The 27,477-nt window shown below is 47.7% G+C and overlaps 1 long non-coding RNA gene across 3 annotated transcripts; it reads right to left on the bottom strand.

Annotated features, from left to right (window-relative positions):
* On the bottom strand, nucleotides 1–7,921 carry LOC117080938. 3 transcript variants are annotated; one of them, XR_004436016.1, is made up of 4 exons: nucleotides 7,614–7,921; nucleotides 7,025–7,217; nucleotides 6,152–6,924; nucleotides 1–345 (listed from the first exon to the last, which is right to left on the bottom strand). It is a non-coding gene; the product is annotated as an uncharacterized LOC117080938 (long non-coding RNA). The 3 variants fall into 3 exon arrangements; XR_004436015.1 differs by having other exon boundaries at nucleotides 7,029–7,217; nucleotides 7,614–7,920; XR_004436014.1 differs by having other exon boundaries at nucleotides 6,152–7,217.
* Nucleotides 7,922–27,477: the final 19,556 nt, after the last annotated feature.

Consider the following 27,477-nt stretch of genomic DNA (forward strand, 5'->3'; position numbering starts at 1 on the left):
TGGCATCGAGGAGGGATTGGCTGATTCCTTTCTTTATTATTTTTTCCGAAAAAGGGTTTTTGTAGCAAAAATGGGCCGTGAGTTCCCTTGCTCCTGTCTTGCACAGCTTTATTGGGAACCTGGGGGAGGGGCATCACCCCCCAGCCTTTATCAGAGAAGAGGAGGTGTATCTTTTCCAGAGATTTGGAGGAGGATTACCTCCTGGGAAGGAGTTGAAGGGTAGCTGAGGAATCTGCTTCTTCAGAACAGCATGGAGACTCCTGGCTGCTAGTCTGGAGATATGAAGCAAGGATCTTGACAGAGGGCTGTCAAAGTGTGATCTTGTCTTGCTCTGGACAAATGTGTCTACAAGAAAGAGAAAGGGGGAGGAAGGGAAGGGAAGTTGGGAGAGACAGAAAGAATATGAATGAATGAATCACTGAATGGGGCGTCAGAGAAAATGACAATATGCCAAAGGATGCAAGCTTGCAGTAGTGGTCAGACCAGACAGGTGGGCAAGATGGTCCAAGAAAGATGCATTGATGCAATTGGTGGTGCTGCAAGTCACCAATGAGACCACAGCTGCAACTACTTAACTTGTGGCTACAGGTGAATGTTCCAGAGGAGCACTGACGCCCATTTTTCACAGTTCTATTCCCAGCCTGAGTCTCAAAGGCCTCTCCAAAGCCTGGCCACCAGCCACTGCAGCCACATCACTCTCTCAAGTGAACTGTAGCTTCCTGCCAAACGACTGGATGGTGGAAAGAAAGGGATTCCTTGTTTCCTGTGCTTGGCTTGCTACAGAAATGGGGTCACTTGGGGCTCGAGCTTGGAAAGACAGATGAAGAATCTGACCCTGGAGAGAGACACCTTCCTTTCTGGCAGGCTGCTGCCACCCTCAGCAGGCAAGGGCATGGCCAGGTGAGGTTGGCATGGGCAGTGGGTGCAAATCCACTTAACGTTATGGAGCAGAGGGACAAAAAGATTCCAGATTTGCTCTGGCCTGTTAGACACATTCTCACGACAAATCTGACTGATATCATTATTTTTATTTATATACAGTCTTGATCTGTCATCTAGACTAGAGTGCAGTGGTCTGATCATAGCTCACTGCCACCTCAAACTCCTGGGCTGAAATGATCCTCTGTGTCAGCCTCTCGAGTAGCTGGGACTACAGGCATAAACTACTACACCCAGATAATTGAAAAATTTTTTTCTGCCGAGGCTGGTCTTGAACTCCTGATCTCAAGCAATCCTCCCACCTTGGCCTCCCAAAGTGCTGGAATAACACATGTGAGCCACGACACCCAGCCTTGACTGATATTATGATGCTCATTTGATAGATGGTGAAACAAAGGCTCGGAGATGGATAATGACTTAATCAAAGTCACACAGCAAGTCTCTGGCAATGCTAAGCCTCACCCCTAGTTCCTGCTCCCAACCCAAGCTTTCTTTCTTGCACCACATGATAGGGCTAGGGTTTACAAACTAGGGACTGCAAATCTAGCCACATCCAGACTGCTGCCTCTTTTTGTCAATAAAGTTTTATTGGAATATAGTCACATTCATTCATTTATTCATTGTCTATGGCTGTTTTCACATTACAATAGAAGAGCTGAGTAGTTGCAACAGAGACCACATGGTTCAAAAGCCTAAAGAACTTTTTGAGCCTTTTTTACTAACTGACCCTTTAGAGAAAAAGTTTGCCATCCTTAGACCAGAGGATGAGTTCACACCACGAATATCTCCACTTGCTTCTCTTTCTCACCCAGAAAGCTCTCTTAACCCAGGGTATAACAAGCTATCATTTCAGCTCCCTTTACTGTTCCAAATGCCAGAGAGAAGTAGTGCTCCTGTACAACTTAAAGGAGGAGAGGTGGGAAGCCCAGTGGGTCAGGCTTTTTATTGGTTTCCAGCCTCCTTTGTGGCTGTGGAGATGTATCCTCCCCATGCAGGATGACACTCCACTTCCTGCAACAGTTGTTGGAAAAGGCAATGAGGAGACAGGGTACCCTATTCCATCCCTATTCCAACCCTAGTCTGCAGGACTGCATTTTGGGCAGGGGGTCTCAGGGCTGGTGATTAAGGCATTGTAAGGAAGACAAAATTTATGTATGGGAGGAAAAGGAAGGTATTGTGGGATCTTGGGCCTCCCGAAGCCTCCAGTCTGACCAGGGGAAGAATCTCTCTCTGTCTTCTCAGAGATGTTGATTAAATTGCCCAGGATCACACAGCTAGAATGAGATACATCCACAATTGAACCCAGATTTTCCTGACTTCTACTTTGTTTTTTTCTAGGTTGTTCTTTTGAATTGGTGGATTTGAAACCAGGGAAAGGTTTTCTAACAGATTCCTAAGCACCTCCCCATCCTGCGTCCACGGCTCCGCGGTCAGTGCATTGAGAATAGGAAACCCACGCAGAGCTGGCTTGTGCAGTGGCCGTGTTGTCTTCCGCTGCATCTTAGCAGGCTGTTTTCCTTTTCCTGAGGCCTTTTCATTATGCTATCACTCCCTCAATTCTACTTGCACATGAAAGCATTCAGAACATTTTATCTATTTATGGTTATGAAATCAACAAAGCTCATGTAAAGAGGGTGCAGGCTGGCACCCACGCATTGAGACGGCCAGAGCTGGGTGAATGAGCAGAGAGCCAGGAAGGTGAGGGACATAGAACCACGGAGGGGTGGGAGGGGGAGAGTGGAGCCCAGGTGGGAATGGATGAAACTTTTGTGGGCAATGTCCTGAAGGCAGGGCTGAGAGAAGAGGACGCAAGGAATGCAGTGAGGAGCAAGTCAGAGCAGCCACATTTCAAGAGGGGAAAGAAACCTAATCAACTAAAGCCACTTTTCAAATGCAGAGCAGCGACCTCTTTGAGCCCTGGGGAGGCTGGAGGAGGAGGACTTTCCTCACATTCATTTTCAGAGTCGTCTCCACCACCACTCCCAGCTGGCGAATTCTGGCCCTGCTGGTCCTCCAGTGAAGTCCGGGAACCCCCTCAGTGCCCCCAGTCCCTGTGCTTCCTCATCACCACACTGCACCCTGAGCTGTCCCTGCGTGTTTACTTGGCTGTCTCCCCTACCAGCATCTACATCTGGTCTTCATGTTCCCAGCATCCAGTACAAGGCCTGACATAGGGCAGGGACTCAGGCATGTAAGTCATTCATGCAACAAAGCTGAGGGTGGAATTTGTGCCAGCCTCTGCAGTGACGTGATGGTGCCCACAAACAGCTGGTCTCAGCCTCATGGAACCTGCAAGTTGGCGAGAGAGCAAGGGGTCCATCCAGCAACTTCAGTGGGATACTGCTGTCAAGGAGGCATGCTGGGAGTTTGGGGAGAGCAAAAGGAGGGGTGACCCTGCCTGAGGAGTCGGCACCGGCCTCCCCAAGTAGGTGCATTTGTGTTGAGCTGCTGGTAGCAAGGTCAGTGCTGACTGGGCCCGGCTGTGCTGGGTGGGTGGCTGGGTGGACAGAGGAGTGTGGCCTCATAAATGAAACTTGACACAGTGCCAGGTAGCCACAAAAGAAACCACTGTAGCTGAGGTTGTGTTAACGGGGACAGGCAGCAAAAGTGGAGAGAGGGCAGCCTCTGTCAGGGCCAGGAGGTTTGGCTCTAGAACTTATGCTCTGGGTCCAAGCCTAGCCTTGAGCAGAGCAGCCAATGAGGAAGGGCCAACTGCACCGGGGGTTGTGAGGCGGGGCCCAGGGCATCCCCCAGGCCTGACTCTGATAAGCCTTCCAGCTTGTCTGGCCTCATGCACCCCCTTGCCTCTCTTCCAGCTACATAAGCCTTCTTCCAGTCCCTGGCCTGCCACCCTCCCGGCCGCCACAGTGCCTTTGCACATGCTATTTCCTCTCCTGGGGTGCCGCTGCCTCTCTCCTCTGCCAAGTTCTTCCTATTTTCCCCTGTTAGTTCAGCCCAAAGATCATCTCCTCTGGAAAGCCTTCCCTGACCTTCCCGATGAGGCCAAATCCTCAGCTACAGGTTTGCAGGCACCCCAGGCCTCTGTTGGCACTTGGCGAAATGGCGATTTAATACTTTATTTTGGTGAGGAATTTATTGCCTCTTCTCCACTAGACTGTGGTCACCATGGCAGGGACCGTGACTGTTTTGCCCACTGTTAATTCCAGTGTGGAGTAAAGTGCTTCATAAACATTTTTAAGAAATGTTTAAAAGATGGAAGGAATGGAGAGATGTTCCTCAGAGAAGAGGAGGTTTGAGGGGGTGCTGTGGTATTTGCAGATGTTTGAGGGACCATCAAGAGGCAGTGGGAGAGACATGGTCTGCGTGGAAAGGCCAGCGGGCAGGGAGGTACCTGGGGCAGGAGGGAGTGGCAGGGGGAGGAGAATCTGGGCTGAGTCCTGCCTCCTCCACAGATTGCTTTTGTGACATTGGTCAGTTAAGTGACTTAACCTTTTGTGCCTCAGTTTACCGATTTGTTAAATACAGAAGTGGGGAGAATGATGGCACCTCTATCAAGGGACTTATGTGAGCATTAAAGGAGTTAAGTAGTTAAAACACTCAGAAAATGCCTGATGCATAAAAGGAGCACAAGAAATGCTCAGTGGCAGAATGTTGGTCATTAACTTTATGAAAAATATAATTGTGAACAAGGCTATGCAGAGACAGCACGGGCTGGTTCAGGAGGCAGCACATGTACTGGCACTGCAAGTGTAGAAATAGCCTGGGTACCCACTAGCAGCTTTGGTCCAGGCCAGGTGTGAGAGCACAAGATGAAGCCCAAGCCAGGCTGGGGCTGTAGCCTGGAGAAGTCAAGGGATATACCTAAAGTGCCCCTCAGGGCTCTGGCTCAGGCCTCAGCAAGCTTCTTCCCCGGGCAGCAGCTCCCCCTTCACTGCTCACCAAGCCAGGGATGGAGGGCCTGGGCTAGGCCCAACACAACCTTCTGGTGCTCAGTAGCCCAGCTCCCCTTGCCATTCTTCTGGAAGCCGACCTGACCATGTTCTTCCCAGCTTAAGACCCTTATGGCTCCCATTATCTCTAATTACTAAAAACTCCTCCAGGCTGGCACCTCCTTTCTTCCCCTTCCACCCACAGGTGCCTCGGCCTCCAGAGGCTCCAGCTTCAAGTCTCTCCTTGTTACTAACAGGGCACAGCTCGTAACACGGGAGTTTACAGATGTGGCACCTACCCATACCTTGTGTACCTGACGAGTGTATTAATTCATGAAAACCTCACAGCAGCCCTGTGACATGCCTGCCATCATTACTCCCATAGGCCCTGGGCCAGCAGAGAGGGAGTCTACAGGGAACAGTCCAGGGGGTCCCAGGAAAGACTGTTGGGGTTTAAGCCTCCAGTGGTCAGAGAGGGTCAGGGACTGGGCCTAGGGGCAACAAAGAAGAGACCCCCACGAGCAGGGAGAATGGTGCTCTCTATGCTTGGGAATGTGGGAACCACAGGGAGTTGGGTGAACCATGGTGAGCAGGGGAGAGTGACCTTTACGGCTGAGGATGGAGCAGCTCCTGAAGCCAAGAAGGGCTGAGCACTGGTGGGAGGGGAGGAGCACTAGGAAGCTCTGGTGGAAAGGACCATCAGGTTGAAGGGAAAACCCCTGAATTGCCAGCCCTGACAAGCTGTTAGTTGGGAGAGTCTTCTGCAAAAGGAGTCCAAGGTCCAGGAAGAAGAAGAGGTGAGCTCAGTCTAGATGTCAGTGGATTATGTTTGGTGCAGGGGAATAGTTCTGAACAGGAGCAGCGGAAGATGCAGATTCTGTTCCCAGCTCTGCCACTAGCCTGCTGAGGGTGTTCTGCAAATCTCTCCCGACTCACTGGGACTCAGTTTTTGTATTTGCAAAATAGCAGTGGGTCAGACCCCTTAGCCTCAAAGGGCCCTCCCAACCTCTGGTACCTGAGCATCTCTGAGTCTGCTGGGCCACCTGTCCCAGTGCCTCTTAGGCTTTGGAAGTTGAACGCTGCAACCCCAAGCCCCAGTTTCAGGTGGGGATGAGCCCATTGCCCAGTGCTAGTGTCCAAGTGAGCCTGAAGGCTCCCAGAGGACCACGTCCTCAGCCCTGGATGGGCAGGGACCCTGGAGACCTGGCCTGTGTGGACATAGGGGAATAAGTACTGGGACTGAGCCTGTAGTTTTGCTTCTTCCACCCAACCCATTGGGGGTCATTCTCACAGCTTGGTGCTAGGTACACCAAGGGACTCACCATTGGAGGGATCCGATGGGTTCCAAGGTGCACAAAACAGACTCCCAGATCATCCTCAGGTGGTCTACACAGCCTGTGGCTAAAGCAACTGCTGTCTCCAGCACTTCTTAGCTTCAGTCTGGTGAGAGGAGGAAAGTCCCCTCGGCAGTGTCTTACAGGTGGCCACAGAGGGCCCCGAAAGCCTGGCCAAAATGCTCAATTTCAGAAAGTCCCAGACTCATAATTGGAGTGAGGGCCCTTGAAAGATGGTCTTGGATGACTGAGGCCTAATGCAGAGAGTGGAGTGACCCAGTGACTCACGGTCAGCACTTGGTGGAGGTGAACCCAGACTAGGTCCTTGGTTCGTGGTGCAGTGGCCATGCGGGCCTCCCACAGGCTGGCCTCTGGGGTCCAGGTGCTGAGAAGCCTGGGCCAGAAGGCAGAGCTCTAGGTCCTAGTCTTAGTGGCACCCTGACTTGCTGTGTGACCTTGGCAAATTGTGTCTGTCTGAGAGCCGCCTGAGTCTCCTCTGCACTGAGGGCTTGGCGCTGGGGGTGGACGCTCCATTGAAGCACCATTCAGGGTCCCAGGGCTAGCTGTACCAGAGCAGAAACTTCTCTCCTCGCCACCCTTGGAGCCCTCAAGTGCTGCTTGAGTGTTCTTCTCCACCTCTGGGTCCCCCATCCCAGTCCAGAGAGGGGCCCAGAGATGTCTGGAATCTGCAGCTCCTTGAGAATACGTCAGGCACTTCCCAGCTGTCGTCCCAGGTCCCCGTCAAATGCCTCCAGGAAGTGCTGTAGGGAGGGGGCAGAAGGCAACAGGACCAGGCAGGGGTTCCAAAGCGCTGGGTCCACTTGACTCTGGGGAGCCCTGCCAGACCCCTGCAGGCCACACCTACATCCAGAAGCAAACTGGTCCTTGTAGGCAGTCTGGGGAAAGGTTTGGTTCCAGAAAGTTCCAGAGCTGGTGGCTGCAGGAATCCTTCAATGTAGGCGACGTTCGCAAGCAGCAGCAACCTGGTTAGTCGGTCGTGGAGTCCGTGGTGTCCAGAAGCTTTTCTAAAAACCCTGCCCAGGTCCAGACTGTGCTGGGGAAGGAGAGGCAGTTTGTGTCATGACAGAGGTGTCCAGCCCCTCTGCTTGGTGCAGGGCAGGGGCTGGGGACTGGCACACGGGGCTGGCTAAGCTTAACCATAAGGAATGGCCTGACCTCAGGCCAGGAGGTCAGCGGCCGTGGGCTCTAGCCCATGCTATCTCTCCAGGAACGTGCCATGTGGCCCTAGTCAGTCACTACTTTTCTCTGGGCCTCAGTTTACCTTCCAGTTTAAGGAGGAGGTTGGAGCAACTGGTAAGGGGCTTTCCCGGGATTCTAACTCTGCTCCAGGCTGAGCACAGGGAGAAAAAGGTTAAAGGGCCGGGGGGCCTAGAGGGAGGCAAAGGTCTCCAGGGTCCCATTGTGGCCCCAAGGGTAGTGAAGTCCTCACCTGGTGTTTTCACCCTGTGGCCTTGTCCAGAGAGGATCCCCGAAGGCGCTAGGCCTGGCATCTCGTTTCTTTCCAAGGTTTGGACAGAAGTCTCCCCTGTTGGAGAAGGGGGACGGGGGCGAGGGGCAAGGGTAGGACCTCCCTTTTCCCTGGTTGAAATGTCCCCATAGAGGGTGGGGGGCGCTAAGATGAGGGTGGTGGGGGCGTGCGGCGCCGGGGACTCCCCTGGCCCGGGCCCGGCGAAGGGCTCGCGGCTCGGGGGCGGGGGCAGCTCCCAGGCTCTGGCGGAGCCGCCACTCCGCCAGTTGCCTTAAAAAGGCGCCAGCGCGCGCGCATCAGCAGAAGGGCTGCGGCTCTCTTCCAAATTAGGCAAGAATTGGGAGGCCGCGGGAGACGAGCTGCGAGAAGAGCGCGGACGTCACCCGGGGCCTCCCTCTCCCTCCCGCTCCCCGCGCCTGCATCACGTCCCCATGGCAACGGCGTGCCGCGGCGGCGATGAATGAGCCACTGCGAGGACAGGCGCGCGCCGAGATGCGCGCCCCCTCCGCCAGGCGTCACGGCCCCGCGGCTGCCCAGGGGAAGGGGGCGCAGCCCGGCGCCCAGAGGGATGCCCCACTCAGATTCACAAAAGCCCAGGACCCATTCATTCCCAGCTGATCTTGTTGTGTCCCGAGAGCCCCGGGAATATTCGGTCCAGGGGTCCTCGACCCTCTGGTTCAGGGCTCCCTGGCTCCCAAGGCCCCCCTTACCCGGTCTCCGCTCTCCCCGGGTCAGCCCTCTGCTTCCCAAAGCCTGCGGAAAACCGGATATTGTGTGGCTTAGCGCCACCGCGTGGCCGACTATGGGGCTGCGGCGGACGTGCTTGGCGGCTGGAGTCCCGCCGTCTATGTCGCCCTCTGGCGTCTGCAAGCAAGGAAGAGCATGAAGGAGCTCAGGAATTTTCACACCAGAACCCTGATTAACGGGGGACTTATTCTTACCACACTTGTGATTAACTTGTGATCAATCACACTTGTGACTAACGTTCAGCGAACGCGCTCCATGTGTGAGGCACTGTGCTACGTGTTTTCCTGGTATTACTCCATTCTCACAGAAACGCTGTAATGCAAAATATTATTATCATTTTATTTTACTCATTTTTTTGAGACAGGGTCACACTCTGTCATCCAGATTGGAGTGCAGTGGTGCGATCTCAGCTCACTCCAGACTCTGTCTCCCGGGTTCAAGCAATCCTCTCACTTCAGCCTCCTCAGTAGCTGGGATTACAGGTGCGCACCACCACACCCAGTTAATTTTTTTATTTTTAGTAGAGATGGGGTTTTGCCATGTTGCCCAGGCTGGTCTAGAACTCCTAGACTCAAGCAATCTGCCTGCCTAAGCCTCCTAAAGTGCTGGGATTACAGACGTGAGCCACCGCTCCTGGCCTGTTGTCATTTTAAAGTGAGAAAAACTGGAGCTGAAAGAAGTTACGGCTTTGCCTAAGATCCCATCGAAGCACAGGTGGAACTGCCTCCTGCACTCATGACTGTGAAAAGTGCTCTTCTTGGGCCCTTTCCCTTCCACACCCCTTGTCTCTTTTGATCAGCCTCACAGTCTCTTGAGATAAGCAGGACAGTGAGCGTTAAAATCATTCCCACGTACAGACAAGGAGACTGAGACTCAGAGAAGTGAAATGGTTTTCTGGAGGTTTCAGACAGCCACAGATGAAACTCAGGTCTCTGAGCCTCTGACCCAGGGGTTTTAGTATGAGGTAGCAGGGTGAAAGTGAGTCCAACACACCTCTGTGAGCCCCTGCTCTTTGGGTTGAACGAAGGAGCCCATCCTAAGCTACTCTACCATTAACGAACCCAGCAGCCCACAGTCAGGAGAAGGTCAGGGGGTCTCCACATTATCCAGTGTTTTGGGTGTTCACAGGAGCTAGATGCTCCAGTCTCTCTCCCTCTTCCCCAATTGTCAATATCTCTTATTTTATTTTATTTTATTTTGAGATGGAGTTTTGCTCTTGTTGCCCAGGCTGGAGTGCAATGACGCAATCTCGGCTCACTGCAACCTCCACCTCCTGGGTTAAAGCAACTCTCCTGCCTCAGCCTCCCAAGTAGCTGGGATTACATGTGCATGCCACCATGCCCAGCTAATTTTTGTATTTTTGGTAGGGACAGGGTTTCACTATGTTGGCCAGGCTGGTCTCAAACTCCTGACCTCAGGTTATCCGCCTGCCTGGGCCTCCCAAAGTGCTCGGATTACAGGTGTGAGCCACCGCGCCCAGCAATATCTCTAATTTTATATATACTGTGTTTCGTGTTTGAATGTTGTTGTCTTACGATGTAATCTTCCTGCTATGGTGGAACCCTTGTACATATCTACTATTAAGTGAGAAAAACGCCTCCTCTTTGCTTGCTGTTCTTAACGGGCTTGCCTTGTTTTCCAGCGAATCTTCTCAGGTCTATTGCTTTCTTGATTTTCTTGCAGAAATACTGATCCTATGTAAGTCTTTGGAGGCTGTTGGTAGCTTGTTCTTACTGACTTGTATTTTCTTTCTTTCTTTTTTTTTCTTCAGATGTTGTCTCACTTTGTCACCCAGGCTGGAGTGCAGTGGTGTGATCTCAGGTCACTACAACCTCCACCTCTTGAATTCAAGCGATTCTCCTGTCTCAGCCTCCCAAATAGCTGGATTACAGGTGCCCGCCACCACACCCAGCTAATTTTTGTATTTTTAGTAGAGAACTCTTGGTCTCAAGATATCCCCCCACCTCGGCCTCCCAAAGTGCCAGGATTACAGGTGTGAGCCACCGCACCCAGCCTGTGCTGATAACATTCTATGGCTTTCTCTGTGCGCTGTTAGGTAAGAAAGGTTGGGAGGCACTGCTTCAGGACTACTTACGGGCATCATCCAAACTGTTGATCTGGTGGATGTGAAAATGTATCTCGTTGTGGTTGCCCTTAATACTGATGAGGTTGAACGTCTTCTCAAGTTTATAGAACTTTCTTATTTTTTCCCTCTGGAATATTCACATCTTTTACTTAATTTTCTCTCCTTTTTTTACTTTTCCTTATCGATAAGTCATTGTGGATACTATCTATTGCCGTATCAATCAGGGTTCTATTGCAGAAACTATTCTTACCATTTTAAGCATTAAGGGATTCTATATAGGGTTTTAGTGTTTATAAAATAATCGGAAGAGCTGGAGAAATGGCCTATTAATTGGACTTTCAGAAATGACATAAAAAACAACCCCGCAGAATTAGTCCACCCCAGGGTACTGTAAACTCTGCTGCAATCTGAGGCACGAGAGTGCCTCTGGCTGGCGGGATCTAAGTCACACCCAGATCCCTTGTTGTAAGCAAGTCTGGGAAACAGAGTGTTTCTCTTTGTAGACTCTGAAGAACAGGAAAGCACACTGGAAAGAGACTGAGAGAGATGATGAGTGAACAAATTTACCACGCCTGCCGAATCCCACCCTTTCAGACACTCAACATACATTTGTGTCCTCATCCTCAAACATCCAAACAATGACATCAACCACCACCTGGCCCCAACACAAAAACTCTCTCTCTTTCTCATACATAGATAAAAGTACTAAGGCACTCTGTATTAGTCTGTTCTTGTACTGCTATCAAGGAATAACTGAGACTGGGTAAATTTTAAGAAAATAGGTTTAATTGGTTCATGGTTCCAAAGGCAGTACAGGAAGTATGGCAGCATCTGCTTCTGGGGATGCCTCAGGGGACTTACAATCATGGTGGAAGGCACAGTGGGAGCAGGCATCTTCACATGACCGGAGCAGAAGGAAGAGAGAGCAGGGGGAGGTGCTACACGCTTTTAAACAACCAGATCTCACCAGAACTCACTCACTTACTATCACAAGAGAACAACATGGAGGGACAGCACTAACCCATTCATGAGAACTCCACCCACATGGTCCAGTCACCTCCACCAGGCCCCACCTCCAACATGAGATTTGGTGGGGACACAGATCCAAGCCATATCACACTCCTTAAAAGAGAAAATTAGGCCGGGCGCGGTGGCTCAAGCCTGTAATCCCAGCACTTTGGGAGGCCGAGATGGGCGGATCACGAGGTCAGGAGATCGAGACCATCCTGGCTAACACTGTGAAACCCCGTCTCTACTAAAAAAAATTAAAAAATACAAAAAACTAGCCGGGCGAGGTGGCGGCGCCTGTAGTCCCAGCTACTTGGGAGGCTGAGGCAGGAGAATGGCGGGAACCCGGGAGGCAGAGCTTGCAGTGAGCTGAGATCCGGCCACTGCACTCCAGTCCGGCTGACAGAGCGAGACTCCGTCTCAAAAAAAAAAAAAAAAAAGAGAAAATTAGTAGCTCAATGTTCCATCAGTCATCACACCCACTTCTGGGTATTACTCAGCCTTCTTTGGTTCAATCCCAATTCCATCTTGATATCCTGCAACTTGTGGACTTAAAATATGAACCACCATCTATACTCTCTATCAGTTCTCTGCCTTGAGAACACTGACATTTTGGGCTAAATAATCGCTGTTGTGGGGGACTTTTCTGTGCCTTGTAGGATGTTTAGCAGCCTCCCTTACTCTACCTGCTAGATGCCAGTAGCACTCCCCTTTCCCAAGTCATGGCAATTGAAAATGTCTCCAGACATTGGCAAAGGTCTCTGTATTAGTCCGTTTTCATACTGCTATAAGGAACTTCCTGAGACTGGGTACTTTATAAAAGGAAAGAGGTTTAATTGACTCACAGTTCTGCATGTCTGAGGAGGCCTCAGGAAACTTACAATCATGGTGGAAGGTGAAGCAGGCACCTTCTTCACAAGACGGCAGGAGGGAGAAGTGAGAGCACAGGAGAAAACTGATACTTTTAAAACCGTCAGATCTCATGAGAATTCCCTATCATGAGAAGAGCATGGGGAAAACCATCCCCATGACCAATTGCCTCCCTCCCTGTAAACGTGGGGATTACAATTCTAGATGAGATTTGGGTAGGGACACAGAGCCAAACCATATCAGTCCCCCATGGGTCAAAATCACCCCTGGCTGAGAAGGATCACCATATATAAAACAGAAGAGGAAAAGGAGAGGGGAAGGAAAGTGAAAATGGTCACATAATAGGACAAGGACAAAACATTTGATGCCTGTTGGAATCTTCATTTCTGCAGCAGGCCTAAGGCTGTAGTTAATATTTACAACTACCTTTCTTCATGACCCCCTCCACCTTCTCTGCCTGCTGTAGCTGTCCACTACCAGCTGGTGCCATGTCACACAGAACCCTCCGTGTGCTGGGCTCAGAACTCCCCATCAGGCCATGGGTGTGAGTTAAGGGAGACGTGGCCAGGAAGGGAGAGTCTGGGGACACTGGAAGTGGGAGCCCCCTGCTCGTTAGAGCCACTTCAGCTTCCAGGCTACGCTTGAGCTTGAGGTCATATGTGCAACTTTCACGTAAGGATGGGGAATGACTTTGCAAGCCCAGTTCATGGATTGGTGGATCAGGCAAAACTCAGTCCTTTATGAGTATCTCAGCTTGTGTTCTAAAGAGGGCATGGTGCCACAAAGTACCATAGACTTGGGGAAAGCACAGTAAGAAATTTTTGTCTCACAGTTCTGGAGGCTGGAAGTCCAAGATCAAGGTGTTAGCAGGATTGGTTCCTTCCGAGGGCCTTCTTCTCTCTGTCTTCGCATCATCTTCCCTCCATGTGTGTCTGTGGCCAAATTTCTTCTTCTTACAAGGACATTGGGTAAAATGTATTACGGACCACTCTAATAATCTCATTTTAATTTTACTTCTTTAAAGATTGTATCTCCAAATATGGTTATATTCTGAGGTACAGGGGGTTAGGACTTCAATACATGAATTTTGGGGCAGAGGAGGAGAGGGACACATCAGCCCATAACACAGGCTAAAGAAAAAAAAATCACATGATCACATCAATTGATACAGAAATTGCATTTCAGTCCAGGTGCGGTGGCTCATGCCTATAATCCCAGCACTTTGGGAAGCCAAAGTGAGAGGATCACTCGAGCCTGGGAGTTTGAGACCAGCCTGGGCAACATGGTGAAACCTCGTCTCTACAAAAATACAAAAAAATTAGCCAGGCATGGCTGGATGCGGTGGCTCACGCCTGTAATCCCCGTACTTTGGGAGGCTGAAGCGGGTGGATCACTTGAGATCAAGAGTTCAAAACCAGCCTGGCCAACATAGCGAAATCCTGTCTCTACTAAAAATACAAAAGTTAGCCAGGCATGGTGGTGCATGCCTGTAATAATCCTAGCTACTCAGGAGGGTGAGGCAGGAGAATCGCTTGAACCCAGGGGAGGAAGTTGCAGTGAGCCGAGATCGCGCCACTGCACTCCAGTCTGGGCGATAGAGCGAGACTCTGTATCTAAATAAATAAATAAATACAAATAGGAATAGGGGGCCGGGTGCAGTGGCTCACGCCTGTAATCCCAGCACTTTGGGAGGCCGAGGTGGGCAGATCAGAGGTCAGGAGATTGAGACCATCCTGGCTAACGTGGTGAAACCCTGTCTCTACTAAAAATACAAAAAAATTAGCTGGGCAAAACAATTAGCTGGGCGTGCGCCTGTAGTCCCAGCTACTCAGGAGGCTAAGTCAGGAGAATGGCGTGAACTCGGGAGGCAGAGCTTGCCGTGAGCCCAGAACACACCACTGCACTCTAGCCTGGGCGACAGAGCAAGACTCCATCTCAAAAAAAAGAAAGATAGTAGGTTATAAGTTCAACATACAAAAATCAATTGTATCTCTATGTACTAGCAATAATCACATGGACACAGACATTAAAAATATAATGTTATTTGCTTTATTTATTTATTTATTTGGTTTTTGAGACAGAGTCTCTTTCTGCCGCCTAGCCTGGAGTGCAGTGGCGCAATTTTGGCTTGCTGTAACCTCTGCTTCTCGGATTCAAGTGATTCTTGTGCTTCAGCCTCCCAAGTAGCTGGGGTTACAAAGATGGATGCACCATCACACCCAGCTAAGGTTTTTTTTTTTTGCATTTTTAGTAGAGATGGGGTTTCGCTATGTTGGCCAGGTTGGTCTTGAACTCCTGGCCTCAAGTGATCTGCCTACCTCGGCCTCCCAAAGTGCTGGAATTATAGGCATTAGCCACTGTTCCTGGCCATATAATGTCATTTATAATTGCTTAAAATAGAAAGGAAATATTTAGGTGTAAATCTAAGAAAATATGTAAAGGAATTGTAGGCTGAAAGTTAAAAAATGCTTATAAAAGAAATCAAAGAAAATCTAAATAAATGGAGAGATATAGTGTATTCATGGATTGGAAGATAGCACAGTAAAGATGTCAATTCCCTCCAAGTTGATATATAGATTTAATTCAATTCCTATCAAAACCCTGCAGGATTTTTTATAGGTATAGACAAGACTATTCTAAAATGTATATGAAAAGGCAAAATAACTAGAATAGCTAAAATAATTTTGAAGAAAAGAATAAAGTTAGTGGAACTACTCTAAGAATTAAAGACTTATTATATAACTACAGTCATCAAGACTGTGTGTGGTGTCAGCAGACAGAGAGACACCTAGATCAATCAAATGGAAAGAGAACCCAGAAATACACCTACACAAATATGCCCAATGATTTTAGACAAAGGCTCCTCAGTGGAGGAAAGGCAGTCTTTTCAGCAAGTAACATTGCAGCAATTGTACATACATAGGCAAAGAAATCAAATCACGATCTAAGTTTCACAATCTAACACAGAAATTAACTCTAAATGGATCACAAACAACACCAAACACTAGCAAGATTACAGAGAAACTGGGTCACTCACACATTGCCAGTGGAAATGTAAAATGGTGCAGCCATTCTGGAAAACAGTTTGGCCAACTCTTTTTTATTTTATTTATTTCTTTCTTTATTTTTGAGATGGAGTTGCGCTCCATCCCCCAGGCTGTAGTGCAGTGGCGAGATCTTGACTCACTGCAACCTCCACCTCCCGGGTACAAGCGATTCTTCTGCCTCAGCCTCCTGAGTAGCTGGGATTACAGATGCCCGCCACCAAGCCCAACTAATTTTTGTATTTTTAATACAGATGGGGTTTCATCATATTGGTCAGGCTGGTCTCGCACTCCTGACCTCGTGATCCGCCCACTTCAGCCTCCCAAAGTGCTGGGATTACAGGCATGAGCCCCCGCGCCTGGCCAGCCAATTTTTGAAAAGTTAAACATGCATCTACCAGACAACCAAGTAACTGCACTCCTGGGCATTATGAAAACTCATGTCCACGTGAAAACCTGTACCGGATTGTTTGCAGCAGATTTATTTGGAATAGCTCAAAACTGGAAACAACCCAAATGATGTCCAATAGGCAAATGGTTATATTGCCTGTTAAACAATCAATACCATGGAAAAGTGCTAGCAATAAAAATGAATGAACTTGGCCAGGCGTGGCAGCTCATGCCTGTAATCCCAGCACTTTGGGAGGTTGAGGCGGGTGCATCACCTGAGGTCAGGAGTTTGAGACCAGCCTGGCCAAAATGGTGAAACCTCATTTCTACTAAAAATACAAAACTTAGGCCGGGCACAGTGGCTCATGCATGTAATCTCAGCACTTTGGGAGGCTGAGGCAGGTGGATCACCTCAGGTCGGGAGTTCAAGATCAGCCTGACCAACATGGAGAAACCCTGTCCCTACTAAAAATACAAAATTAGCCAGGCATGTGGCAGGCGCCTGTAATCCCAGCTACTCAGAAGACTGAGGCAGGAGAATCACTTGAACCTGGGAGGTGGAGGTTATGGTGAGCTGAGATCGCACCATCGCACTCCAGCCTGGGCAACAAGAGTGAAACTCCTTCTCAAAATATAAAATAAAATTAAAATTAATAAATAAAAATATAAAACTTAGCTGGGCGTGGTGGTGCGTGCCTGTAATCCCAGCTACTCAGGAGGCTGAGGCAGGAGAATCACTTGAATCTGGGAGACAGACATTGCAGTGAGCCGAGATGGCGCCACTGCACTCCAGCCTGGGCGACAGAGGGAGACTTTGTCTCAAAAAAAAAGAAAAAAACTGAATGAACTTCTGACACACAGAACAACCTAAATGAACCCACAGGGGATGCTACTGAGTGAAAAAGGCTGATCCCAAAATATCGTATACTATATGATTCCTTTTTTTCCTTTTTTTTTTCTTTTTTTGAGACGGAGTCTTGCTCTGTTGCCCAGGCTGGAGTACAGTGGCTCGATCTTGGCTCTCGGCTCACTGCAACCTCCACCTCCCAGATTCAAGTGATTATCCTGCCTTGGCCTCCTTAATAGTTGGGACTACAGGTACATTCCACCATGCCAGGCTAATTTTTGTATTTTTAGTACAGACGAGGTTTCTCCCTGTTGGCCCGGCTGGTCTTGAACTCCTGACCTCAGGTGATCCACCCACCTTGGCCTCCCAAAGTGCTGGGATTACAGGTGTGAGCCACCACACACGGCCTATGATTCCTTTTATATAATATTCTTGAAATGACAAAGTTATAGAAATGGAAAACTGCTTAGTGATTGCCAGGGGTTGAGGATGTGGGGTAGGAGAGGGGAATGGGTAGGGAAAGTGAGTATGACCGTGAATGGGCAGCATGGGGGATCTTGAAGTGATAGCAGTGTTCTGTATCTTGAATCAATATCCTGGTTGTGATATTGTACTATAGTTTTTTGTTTTGTTTTGTTTTTGAGACAGCGTCTCACTCTGTCGCCCAGGCTCGGAGTGCAGTGGTGCAATCTCGTCTAACTGCAGCCTCCGCCTTCTGGGTTCAAGTGATTCTCCTGCCTCAGTCTCCTGAGTAGCTGGGACTACAGGCGCACGACGCCACGCCCGGCTAAATTTTGTATTTTTAGTAGAGGTGGGGTTTTACCATGTTGGCCAGGATGGTCTTGATCGCCCGACCTCATGATCTACCCGCCTCAGCCTCTCAAAGTGCTGGGATTACAGGTGTGAGCCACCGCGCCCGGCCAATATTGTAGTATAGTTTGCAAGATATTATCAATGGGGGAAACCAGGTAAAGGATCTCTCTGTATTATTTCTTTGAACTGCATGTACATCTACAATTATCCCAAAATAAAAAGTTTAACAGTCAGTCATGGTGGCTCAGGCCTGTAATCCCAGCATTTTGGGAGGCTTAGACAGGTGGACCACTTGAGGTCAGGAGTTCAAGACCACACTGAACAACATGGTGAAACTCCACTGAACTAAAATACAAAAATTAGCCAACACTCCCTCTCTAAATAAATAAATAGATAAATAAATAAATAAACCACCAAAACCAAACAAAACCAACAAAACACAGGGCACATGCTCCAGTTCTCCTATACAGCCTTTCCCTAAGCTCCATACAGTTTCTCCATCTGGTGTCACTGGCTCCACGGAGTATAAGGGCCAAGAAGAGGACTGCTTAGACTACAGCCTTGTTTGGCTGGAGAATGTTTTCTCAGTCTGGGCCACACAGTAAACCATAAGGTCGGCTATAACAAATTACCACAAACTTAGTGACTTAACAAACTGTTTTTTTTGAGATAGGGTCTTACTCTGTTGCCCAGGCTGGAGTGCAGTGGCACAATCTAGGCTCACTGCAGCCTCGACCTCCCAGGCTCAGGCAATTCTCCCACGTCAACCTCCTAAATAGCAGGGACCACGGGCATCCACAGCCACACCTGGCCTTTAAACTGGTGATTTTAACCTTGAGTGCTTGATTAAGGCAGTGTTTGCTCTGAGTTCTTACACTGCAAAATAACTACTTTTCTCTTTGCAATTAATAAATATCTTTTGAGGAGCAGCTGATGCTTTTAACCACTCTGAAGAGTTTAAAGAAAATGAAGGCCGGGCGCGGTGGCTCAAGCCTGTAATCCCAGCACTTTGGGAGGCCGAGACGGGCGGATCACGAGGTCAGGAGATCGAGACCATCCTGTCTAACACGGTGAAACCCCGTCTCTACTAAAAATACAAAAAATTAGCCGGGCGAGGTGGCGGGCGCCTGTAGTCCCAGCTACTCGGGAGGCTGAGGCAGGAGAATGGCCTAAACCCGGGAGGCGGAGCTTGCAGTGAGCTGAGATCCGGCCACAGCACTCCAGCCCGGGCAACAGAGCGAGACTCCGTCTCAAAAAAATAAAAAATAAAAAAAATAAAAAAAAAAAAAAAGAAAATGAAAAGCTCTGGCCAGGCACACTGGCTCACACCTGTAATCCCAGCACTTTGGAAGGCCGATGGGGGACGGATCACAAGATCAAGAGATCAAGACCAACCTGGCCAACATGGTGAAACCCCCATCTCTACTAAAAAAAAAAAAAAAAAATACAAAAATTAGCCAGGGATGGTGGTGTGCACCTGTGATCCCAGCTACTTGGGAGGCTGAGAAAGGAAGATTGCTTGAGCCCAGGAATCTGGGGTTGCAGAGAGCTAATTTTTAAACCATGTTGGCCAGGCTGGTCTTGAACTCTTGACCTCAAGTGATCCACCCACCTTGTACTCTCAAGAGTGGTGGGATTATGGGTGTGAGCCACTGCACCCGGCGCACTTAGAGTTTTAATTAGAAATGTAAAAATGTTATTTCTTCTGATTTTATAAATAGAAAATGTTCTTGACTTGGTTTTTATTCTTTTATTTTTAATTACATAAATGACATCAGAGTATGACCTCTTTGCACAAAAAAGAACAAAAGCACATAGAATGGGGAAGTGGAAATCACTGTGACAAGCACTATTCATTCAAGAAATCTGGCTTAGCTCACCATTTACATGATATTTTCTTTTCTTAATTTTTTTCTTTTCTTTTCTTTTTTTTTTGAGACAGAGTCTCGCTCTGTCGCCCGGGCTGGAGTGCAGTGGCCAGTTCTCAGCTCACTGCAAGCTCCACCTCCCGGGTTTATGCCATTCTCCTGCCTCAGCCTCCGAGTAGCTGGGACTACAGGCGCCCGCCACCTCGCCCGGCTAGTTTTTTGTATTTTTTAGTAGAGACGGGGTTTCACCGTGTTAGCCAGGATGGTCTCGATCTCCTGACCTCGTGATCCGCCCGTCTCGGCCTCCCAAAGTGCTGGGATTACAGGCTTGAGCCACCGCGCCCGGCCAATTTTTTTCTTTTTTTAAATTTAGAGACAGGGTCTTACTCTGTCACCCAGGCAGAATGCAGTGGCAGGATCATACCATAGACTGGGTGGCTTGTAAACAACAGAAATGTATTTCCCAAAGATCTGGAGGCTGGGAAGTCTAAGATCAAGGCACTGTCAGGTTCTGCATCTGGTGAAGACCTGCTTTCTAGTTCATAGATTGCACAATCTCACACGTTCTCACATGATGGAAGGGGTGAGGGAACTCCCTGAGGCCTCTTTTATACAGACACCAATTCCATTTCTAAGGAATGTAGCCTCATGATCTAATCACCCCCCTCCATAGTATCACATTGATGATTACGTTTCAATTAATTGGAATAGGAGGACAAAAACTCAGGCCATGGTATAGAAACAGCCTGGGATTAATTTTTGTGATAATGTATCAGCTTGAATTTCCCACAGAATACACTGCTTTAGGCTCCTTGCCTGCCTGGAGATTAGGAAACCTTGTTTTATTCCCAGCCAAGGCAACAGCTGAGATGAGCTTCCCGGTTGCCTCCCTGGCCAGTGGGAAGTTTATTGGTCTTCCTTACAAAGTGATGGCAGCCCTTCAAGGGTCCTGGCTTTGTGCAAGGATCTTATTTCTAATTTATCCCCCGTCAAAACCCGAGATTCTATCTTCTGTTCCTGAATGAGGTTAAAAACCAAGCTTTCTCCCTTGGGGAACTCGTAAGCAAATGTTCGACTACCCCCTTGTGGACCCTCCCGGCAACGCCGAGCTGGTCTTTTCAGCCAATCTGTTTTGTTTTTCTTTGAGACACAGTCTCGTTCCGTTATGCAAGCTGGAGTGCAGTGGTGCAGTCTCAGCTCACTGCAAACTCTGTCTCCCGGGTTCAAGCAGTTCTCTGGAGATTAACAAATTAGGGTGGTAGACACCCCCTCCCAGCCCTCCATCTATAATCTGAGAGGGCGCCTTCCTATGTTTAAGGGGGAATACTTCTGCACTGAGTGACACAGGAGTGACTAGGCTCTGGAGGACCCTAGGATGTGAAATCGTGTGATGTTCCTGGTTCCTGTCCCTCTGTGTGTGTGTGTGTGTGTGTGTGTGTGTATACATATACATACATAAATATAAGTGTGTAAAAAATATATTTATATACACACACATATATTTTTAGATAATACATATATTATACATATATTATGTATATATGTTATACATATATAATACATATATTTTTATATATTTATATATAATATATTATACATATATAATATATAATATACACATATTATATATATATACTACAGCCTGGGCAACAGTGCGAGACTCCATCTCAAAAAACAAAAAACAAAAACAAACAACAATAACAACAACAATATGGTCTCATTCTGTCACCCAGGCTGGAATGCAGTGGTGTTTGCTATACAAACTCCTAGACTCAAACTATGCTCCTGCCTCAGCCTCTTGATTAGCTAGGACTACAGGTGAACACCACCATGCCTGGCTAATTTATATATATTTTTTGGGGGGGTGGGGGAGGGGACAGAGTCTCTTTCTGTCTCCCAGGCTGAGGTATAGTGGTGTAACCTCCACTTCGCGGATTCTAAAGGATTCTCCTGTCTCAGCCTCCCAAGTAACTGGGATTACAGGCACATGTCACTATGCCTGGCTAATTTTGTATTTTTGGTAGAGACCACGTTTCACCATGTTGGCCAGGCTGGTCTTGAACTCCTGACCTTAGATGATTCACCAGCCTCGGCCTCCCAAAGTGCTGGGATTACAGGCATGAGACACCATGCCTGGCCCTTACATATACATACATATATATATATATATATATATGTTTACATATATATATGTTTACATATATAATATAAATTTTTATATTTATATTATATATTATATTATTATTTTATAATATAATATATTATTTTATAATATTAATATTATATAATGTTATTTATAATGTTAAATAAATATTAAATTAAAATTATATTATATATAAATATATAATAGAAATATATTTATATGTTTACATATATAATATAAATATATATATTTTTTGACATGGAGTCTCGCTCTGTTGCCCAGCTGGAATGAAGTGGCATGATCTCAGCTCACTGCAACTTCTGCCTCCCTTGCTCAAGCAGTTCTCCTGCCTCAGCCTCTCTAGTAGCTGGGATTACAGGTGCGTGCCACTGCGCCCAGCTAATTTTTGTATTTTTAGTAGAGACGGGGTTTCACCATGTTGGTCAGGCTGATCTCGAATTCCTGACCTCGTGATCCACGTGCCTTGGCCTCCCGAAGTGCTGGGATTGCAGGTGTGAGCCACCACGCCTGGCCTACATATATATTTTTAAATAGAGATGGGGTGATATGGTTTGGCTCTGTGTCCCCACCCAAATCTCACCTTGAATTGTAATAATCCCCACATGTTGTGGGAGGGGCCTGGTGGGAGGTAATTGAATTGGGGCAGGTTTTTCCTGTGCTGTTCTCTTGACAGTGAATAAGTCTCATTAGATCTGATAGTTTTATAAAGAAGAATTCACCTGCACATGCTCTCTCTTGCCTGCTGTCATATAAGACATGACTTTGCTCCTTATTTGCCTTCCACCATGATTGTGAGGCCTCCCCAGTCATGTGAAACTGTAAGTCCATTAAACCTCTTTGCTTTATAAATTACCCAGTCTTGGGTATGCCTTTATTAGCAGTGTGAGAACAAACTATTACAGTAAATTGGTACCAGTAGAGTGGGGTGCTGCTGTAAAGATAACCCAAAAATATGTAAGCGATTTTGGAACTGGATAACAGGCAGAGGTTGGAATAGCTTGGAGGACTCAGAAGAAGACAAGAAGATGTGGGAAAGTTTGGAACTTCTTAGATACTTGGTGAATGGCTTTCACCAAAGGTTATCTCAGACGGAGATGAGGAACTTGTTGGGAACTATAATAAAGGTGACTCTTGCTATGTATTAACAAAGAGAGTGGTAGCATTTTTCTCCTGCCCTAGAGATCTGTCAAATTTTGAACTTGAGAGAGATGATTTAGCATATCTGGCAGAAGAAATTTCTAAGAAGCAAAGCATTCAAGAGGTGATTTGGGTGCTGTTAAAAGCATTCAGCTTTGTGTATTTATGTATTCACAAAGATATGGTTTGGAATTGGAACTTGTGTTTAAAACAGAAGCAGAGCATAAAAGTTCAGAACATTTGCAGCCTGACAATGCTGTAGAAAAAAAACAAACAAACCCTTTTCTGAGGAGAAATTCAAGCTGACTGCAAAAATTTGCATAAGTAACAAGGAACCAAATGTTAATCATCAAGACAATGGGGAAAATGTTTCTAGGACATGTCAGAGACCTTCTCCACAGGCCCTCTTACATAGGCCTGGAGGCCTAGAAGGAAAAAAATGGTTTCATGGGCTGTGCCCAGGGCTCCTGTGCTCTATGCAGCCTAGGGACTTGGTGCCCTGCATCCCAGCTGCTCCAGCTATGGCAAAAAGGGGCCAATGTATAGCTCAGGCCATGGCTACAGAGGGGGCAAGCCCCAGTCCTTGGCAGCTTCCACATGGTGTTAAGCCTGCGGGTGCACAGAAGTCAAGAATTGAGGTTTGGGAACCTCCACCTAGATTTCAGAGGGTGTATGGAAATGCCTGGATGTCCAGGCAAAGGTGTGCTGCAGGGGCAGAGCCCTCATGGAGAACCTCTGCTAGGGCAGTGAGGAAGGGAAATGTGGGGTGGGAGCCCGTACACAGAGTCTCCACTGGGGCACCACCTAGTGGAGCTATGAGAAAAGGGCCACCATCCTCCAGACCCCAGAATGGTAGATCCACCCACAACTTGCACTGTGCACCTGGAAAAATTGCAGACACTCAACACCAGCCCATGAAAGCAGCCAGGACAGGAACTGTACCCTGCAAAGCCAAAAGGGTAGAGCTGCTCAAGGACATGGGAGCTCACTTGTTGCATCAGCATGACGTAGGTGTGAGAAATGGAGTCAAAGGAGATCATTTCAGAGCTTTAAGATGTGGCTGCCCTGCTGCATTTCAGGTTTGCATGGGGCCTGTAGACTCTTCATTTTGACCAATTTCTCCCATTTGGAATGAGTGTATTTACCCAATGCCTGTACCCCCATTGTATTTGGTACGTAACTAACTTACTTTTGTTTTTGCAGGCTCTTAAGCAGAAAAGACTTGCATTGTCTCAGATGAGACTTTGTACTATGGACTTTTGAGTTAATGTGAAAATGAGTTAAGACTTTGGGGAACTGTTGGGTAGGCATGATTGGTTTTGAAATGCGAGAACATGAGATTTGGGAGGGGCCAGGGCAGAATGATATTGTTTGGCTCTGTGTCCCCACACAAGTCTCACCTTGAATTGTAATAATCCGCACATGTCATGGGAGGGACCTAATGGGAGGTAATTGAATCACGGGGCAGGTTTTTCCTGTGTTGTTCTCGTGATAGTGAATAAGTCTCATGAGATCTGATGGTTTTATAAAGGGGAGTTCCCCTGCATGTGCTCTCTCTTGCCTGATGCCACGTAAGACATGATTTTTTTCTCATTCACCTTCTACTATGATTGTGAAGCCTCTCCAGCCATGTGGAACTACGAGTCAATTAAACCTCTTTACTTTACAAATAACCCAATCTCAGGGATGTCTTTATTAGCAGTGTGAGAACGGACTAATACACAGTGTCTTGCTATGCTGTCCATGCTGGTCTTGAACTCCTGGCCTCAAGCAATCCTCCTGCCTCAGCCTCCTGCGGTGTGGGATTACAAGAGTGAGCCACTGCACCCAGCCAGGAATACAAAATAATTTGAATATTTTCTCTCTCCCAGACCTCAGTGAGACTTGTCTGGCAGAGCTGTGGACAACCTGGAAAGCAGCAGGAACAGAGATCTGTCTCCTGGCTTAATGCAGGTGCGTCAGCCTCCTTAGATTCTGTGGGCCACAGGATGCATTGTGTTGTGATGGACACTGTGCCAGGATCATTGCTCCCCAGGTGAAATCTGATCTTAACTAAACTGTTATTCATCTTTCCTCTTATCACACTGGCATATGGTAGTAACACAGGCTGCTTCAGGACACTGACTCAGAAGCAAGACGTTCTGGGTTCAAGTCCTGGCTCTACCTCTTTCCATCTGCAAGGCCACAGACAAGTGACATAACTTCTGTGTGCTTCCATCTCCTCACCTGCAAAATGGGGAAATTACAGCACCTCCCTCAGAAGGTTGTGATGATTAGAAGAGTAGATACATGTGAAGAGTTTAGGACAATGACTGGCATATAGAAAGTGCTCAGTGAATGTTATTTTTTAGTCACTGAAAGCAAAGCAAGCAAACGACAGCAAAAAACAAAACATAAAGCCCCCAACGTAAAACCATCACCCTGGGAGTGCCAACTTCCCAGCTCACAGACTGCTTCTCTGGGGTCCAGGTTCCTCTTTGCTTCTGGTGCTTGGAGATTTCCCTTTCTTCCTTACAAGTTCCCTTAGTTCTACATTTGTGATGGAGTCAGATATTTTATTCCACACCCCTAAGTGTTGCTATTGGAAATATTCAACACTGGCTTAATCTTCTGCTCAGACTCGAAGCTCCCTCCATGTCACCTTCCTTTCTGCTCCACACCTCTGACAGCATCTGAATGGAATTAGATGGTGTTTTCATTGGGGTAGGCCAAGCTGCTGAAACAAATAGTCCCCAGAAATGTTGGATTCTCTCTCATATAACAGTTTAGGGTAGGAGTTCCAGATTGGTGGAGATCTCTGTCCACTACCGCCATCCAAGCCCCCAGGCTGACATCAGAGCTGCCATCTACACAAAGCTTCCATGAGCCTCTGGTTGTGGCCATTCTAGCCCCAGAATGGGGAAAAGACCATGGCAGGCATGCATGGGAACTTCTATGGGCCAGTCCGGAAAGTGGCACGTTACGTGAAGTCATGGACCCCAAGTGGAGGAACCAGCTGGAGCTGTGGCAGAGGAACATAAATTATGAAGATTTCATCTTAATATGAACATTTATCAGTTCTCACATCATACTTTTATAATTTATTATGCTGTCTTTAATCTCTTAATCCTGTTATCTTCATAAGCTGAGGATGTACATCACCTCAGGACCACTGTGATAATTGTGTTAACTGTATAAATTGATTGTAAAACATATGTGTTTGAACAATATGAAGTCAGTGCACCTTGAAAAAGAATAGAATAATAGTGATTTTTAGGGAACAAGGGAAGACAACCATAAAGTCTGACTGACTGCAGGGTCAGGCAAAAGAGCTGTACTTTCTTCTTGCAGAGAGCCTATAAACAGACATGCAAGTAGGAAACATATCGCTAAATTATTTTCCTAGCAAGGAATATTAATATTAATACTCTGGGAAAGGAATGCATTCCTGGGGGGAGGTCTATAAACGGTTGCTCTGGGAATGTCTGTCTTGTGCAGTTGAGATAAGGACTGAAATAAGCCCTGGTCACCTGCAGAACCCTCAGGCTTATGAAGGTTGGGAAAACTCAGCCCTGGTAAATTTGTGGTCAAACCAGTTCTCTGCTCTCAAACCCTGTTTTCTGTTGTTTAAGATGTTTATCAGGATGATACGTGCACCACTGAACATAGACCCTTATCAGTGGTTCTGCTTTTGCCCTTTGCCCTGTGATCTTTGATGGACCCTTATCAGTAGTTCTGCTTTTGCCGTTTGCCTTGTGATCTTTGTTGGACCCTTATTAGTGGTTCTGCTTTTGCCCTTTGTCCTGTTCCCTCAGAAGCATGGATCTTTGTTAGACCCTTATTAGTGGTTCTGCTTTTTGCCCTTTGAAGCATGTGATCTTTGTACCTACTCCCTGTTCTTACACCCCCTCCCCTTTTGAAACCCTTAATAAAAACTTGCTGGTCTGAGACTCAGGTGGGCATCACAGTCCTACCAATATATTATGTCACCCCTGGTGGCCCGGCTGTAAAATTTCTCTCTTTGTACTGTCTCTCTTTATTTCTCAGCTGGCTGACACTTATGGAAAGTAGAAAGAACCTACGTTGAAATACTGGGGGCGTGTTCCCCCAATAGTGGCACATGTCACTTCAATCAAATTCTGCTATAGGCTGGGCATGGTGGCTCACGCCTGTAATCCCAGCACTTTGGGAGGCCAAGGCAGGCGGATCACCTGAGTTCGAGACCCATCTGGCTAACATGGCAAAACCTCGTCTCTACTTAAAATACAAAAAATTTAGCCAGGTGTGGTGATGGGTGCCTGTAATCCCAACTACTTGGGAGGCTGGGGCAGGAGAATCACTTGAACCCGGGAGGCAGTGAGCCAAGATTGTACCACTGCACTACAATTTGGGCAACAGAATGAGACCCAGTCTCGAAAACAAAAACAAAACAACAACAACAAAAATTTCTCTAGAGAGACCCTAGCATATAGACAAGGGTGGGGAGTCTGGGAAAGGAAGCGGAGACCACGTGACATGCCCAGCTACAAGTCCATTACCACCAAAGAGGAAGAGAAAGACTTCTGGTGGGTAGCAAGCAGTCTCCGTCACAGAAGAAAAACCATGGGGTCCTGCCTAATGAAACTTGGAGGTGGGACAGGAAGAGGCCATTCGAAAAGACCTTTCTCGGGAAGGGGCATTTCAGGAGGAGTCAGAGTTACTCAGAGGCAAAACACTTTTCTTGGCATTGAGAACAGAAAACTTGGAATATTCCAGGAACCAAAAGGGCTGGTGTGGCAGGGGCCTGATGGGCTAAGGGGAGAGGAGCTGGCAATGGCACTGGAGAGGCGGGCAGGAGCCCACTCAGGCAGGTTCCTGCAGGCTGTGAATAGA

Source organism: Trachypithecus francoisi, unplaced genomic scaffold (genome assembly GCF_009764315.1).
Source record: "Trachypithecus francoisi isolate TF-2019V2 unplaced genomic scaffold, Tfra_2.0 Lachesis_group8, whole genome shotgun sequence".
NCBI classification, from domain to species: domain Eukaryota; kingdom Metazoa; phylum Chordata; class Mammalia; order Primates; family Cercopithecidae; genus Trachypithecus; species Trachypithecus francoisi.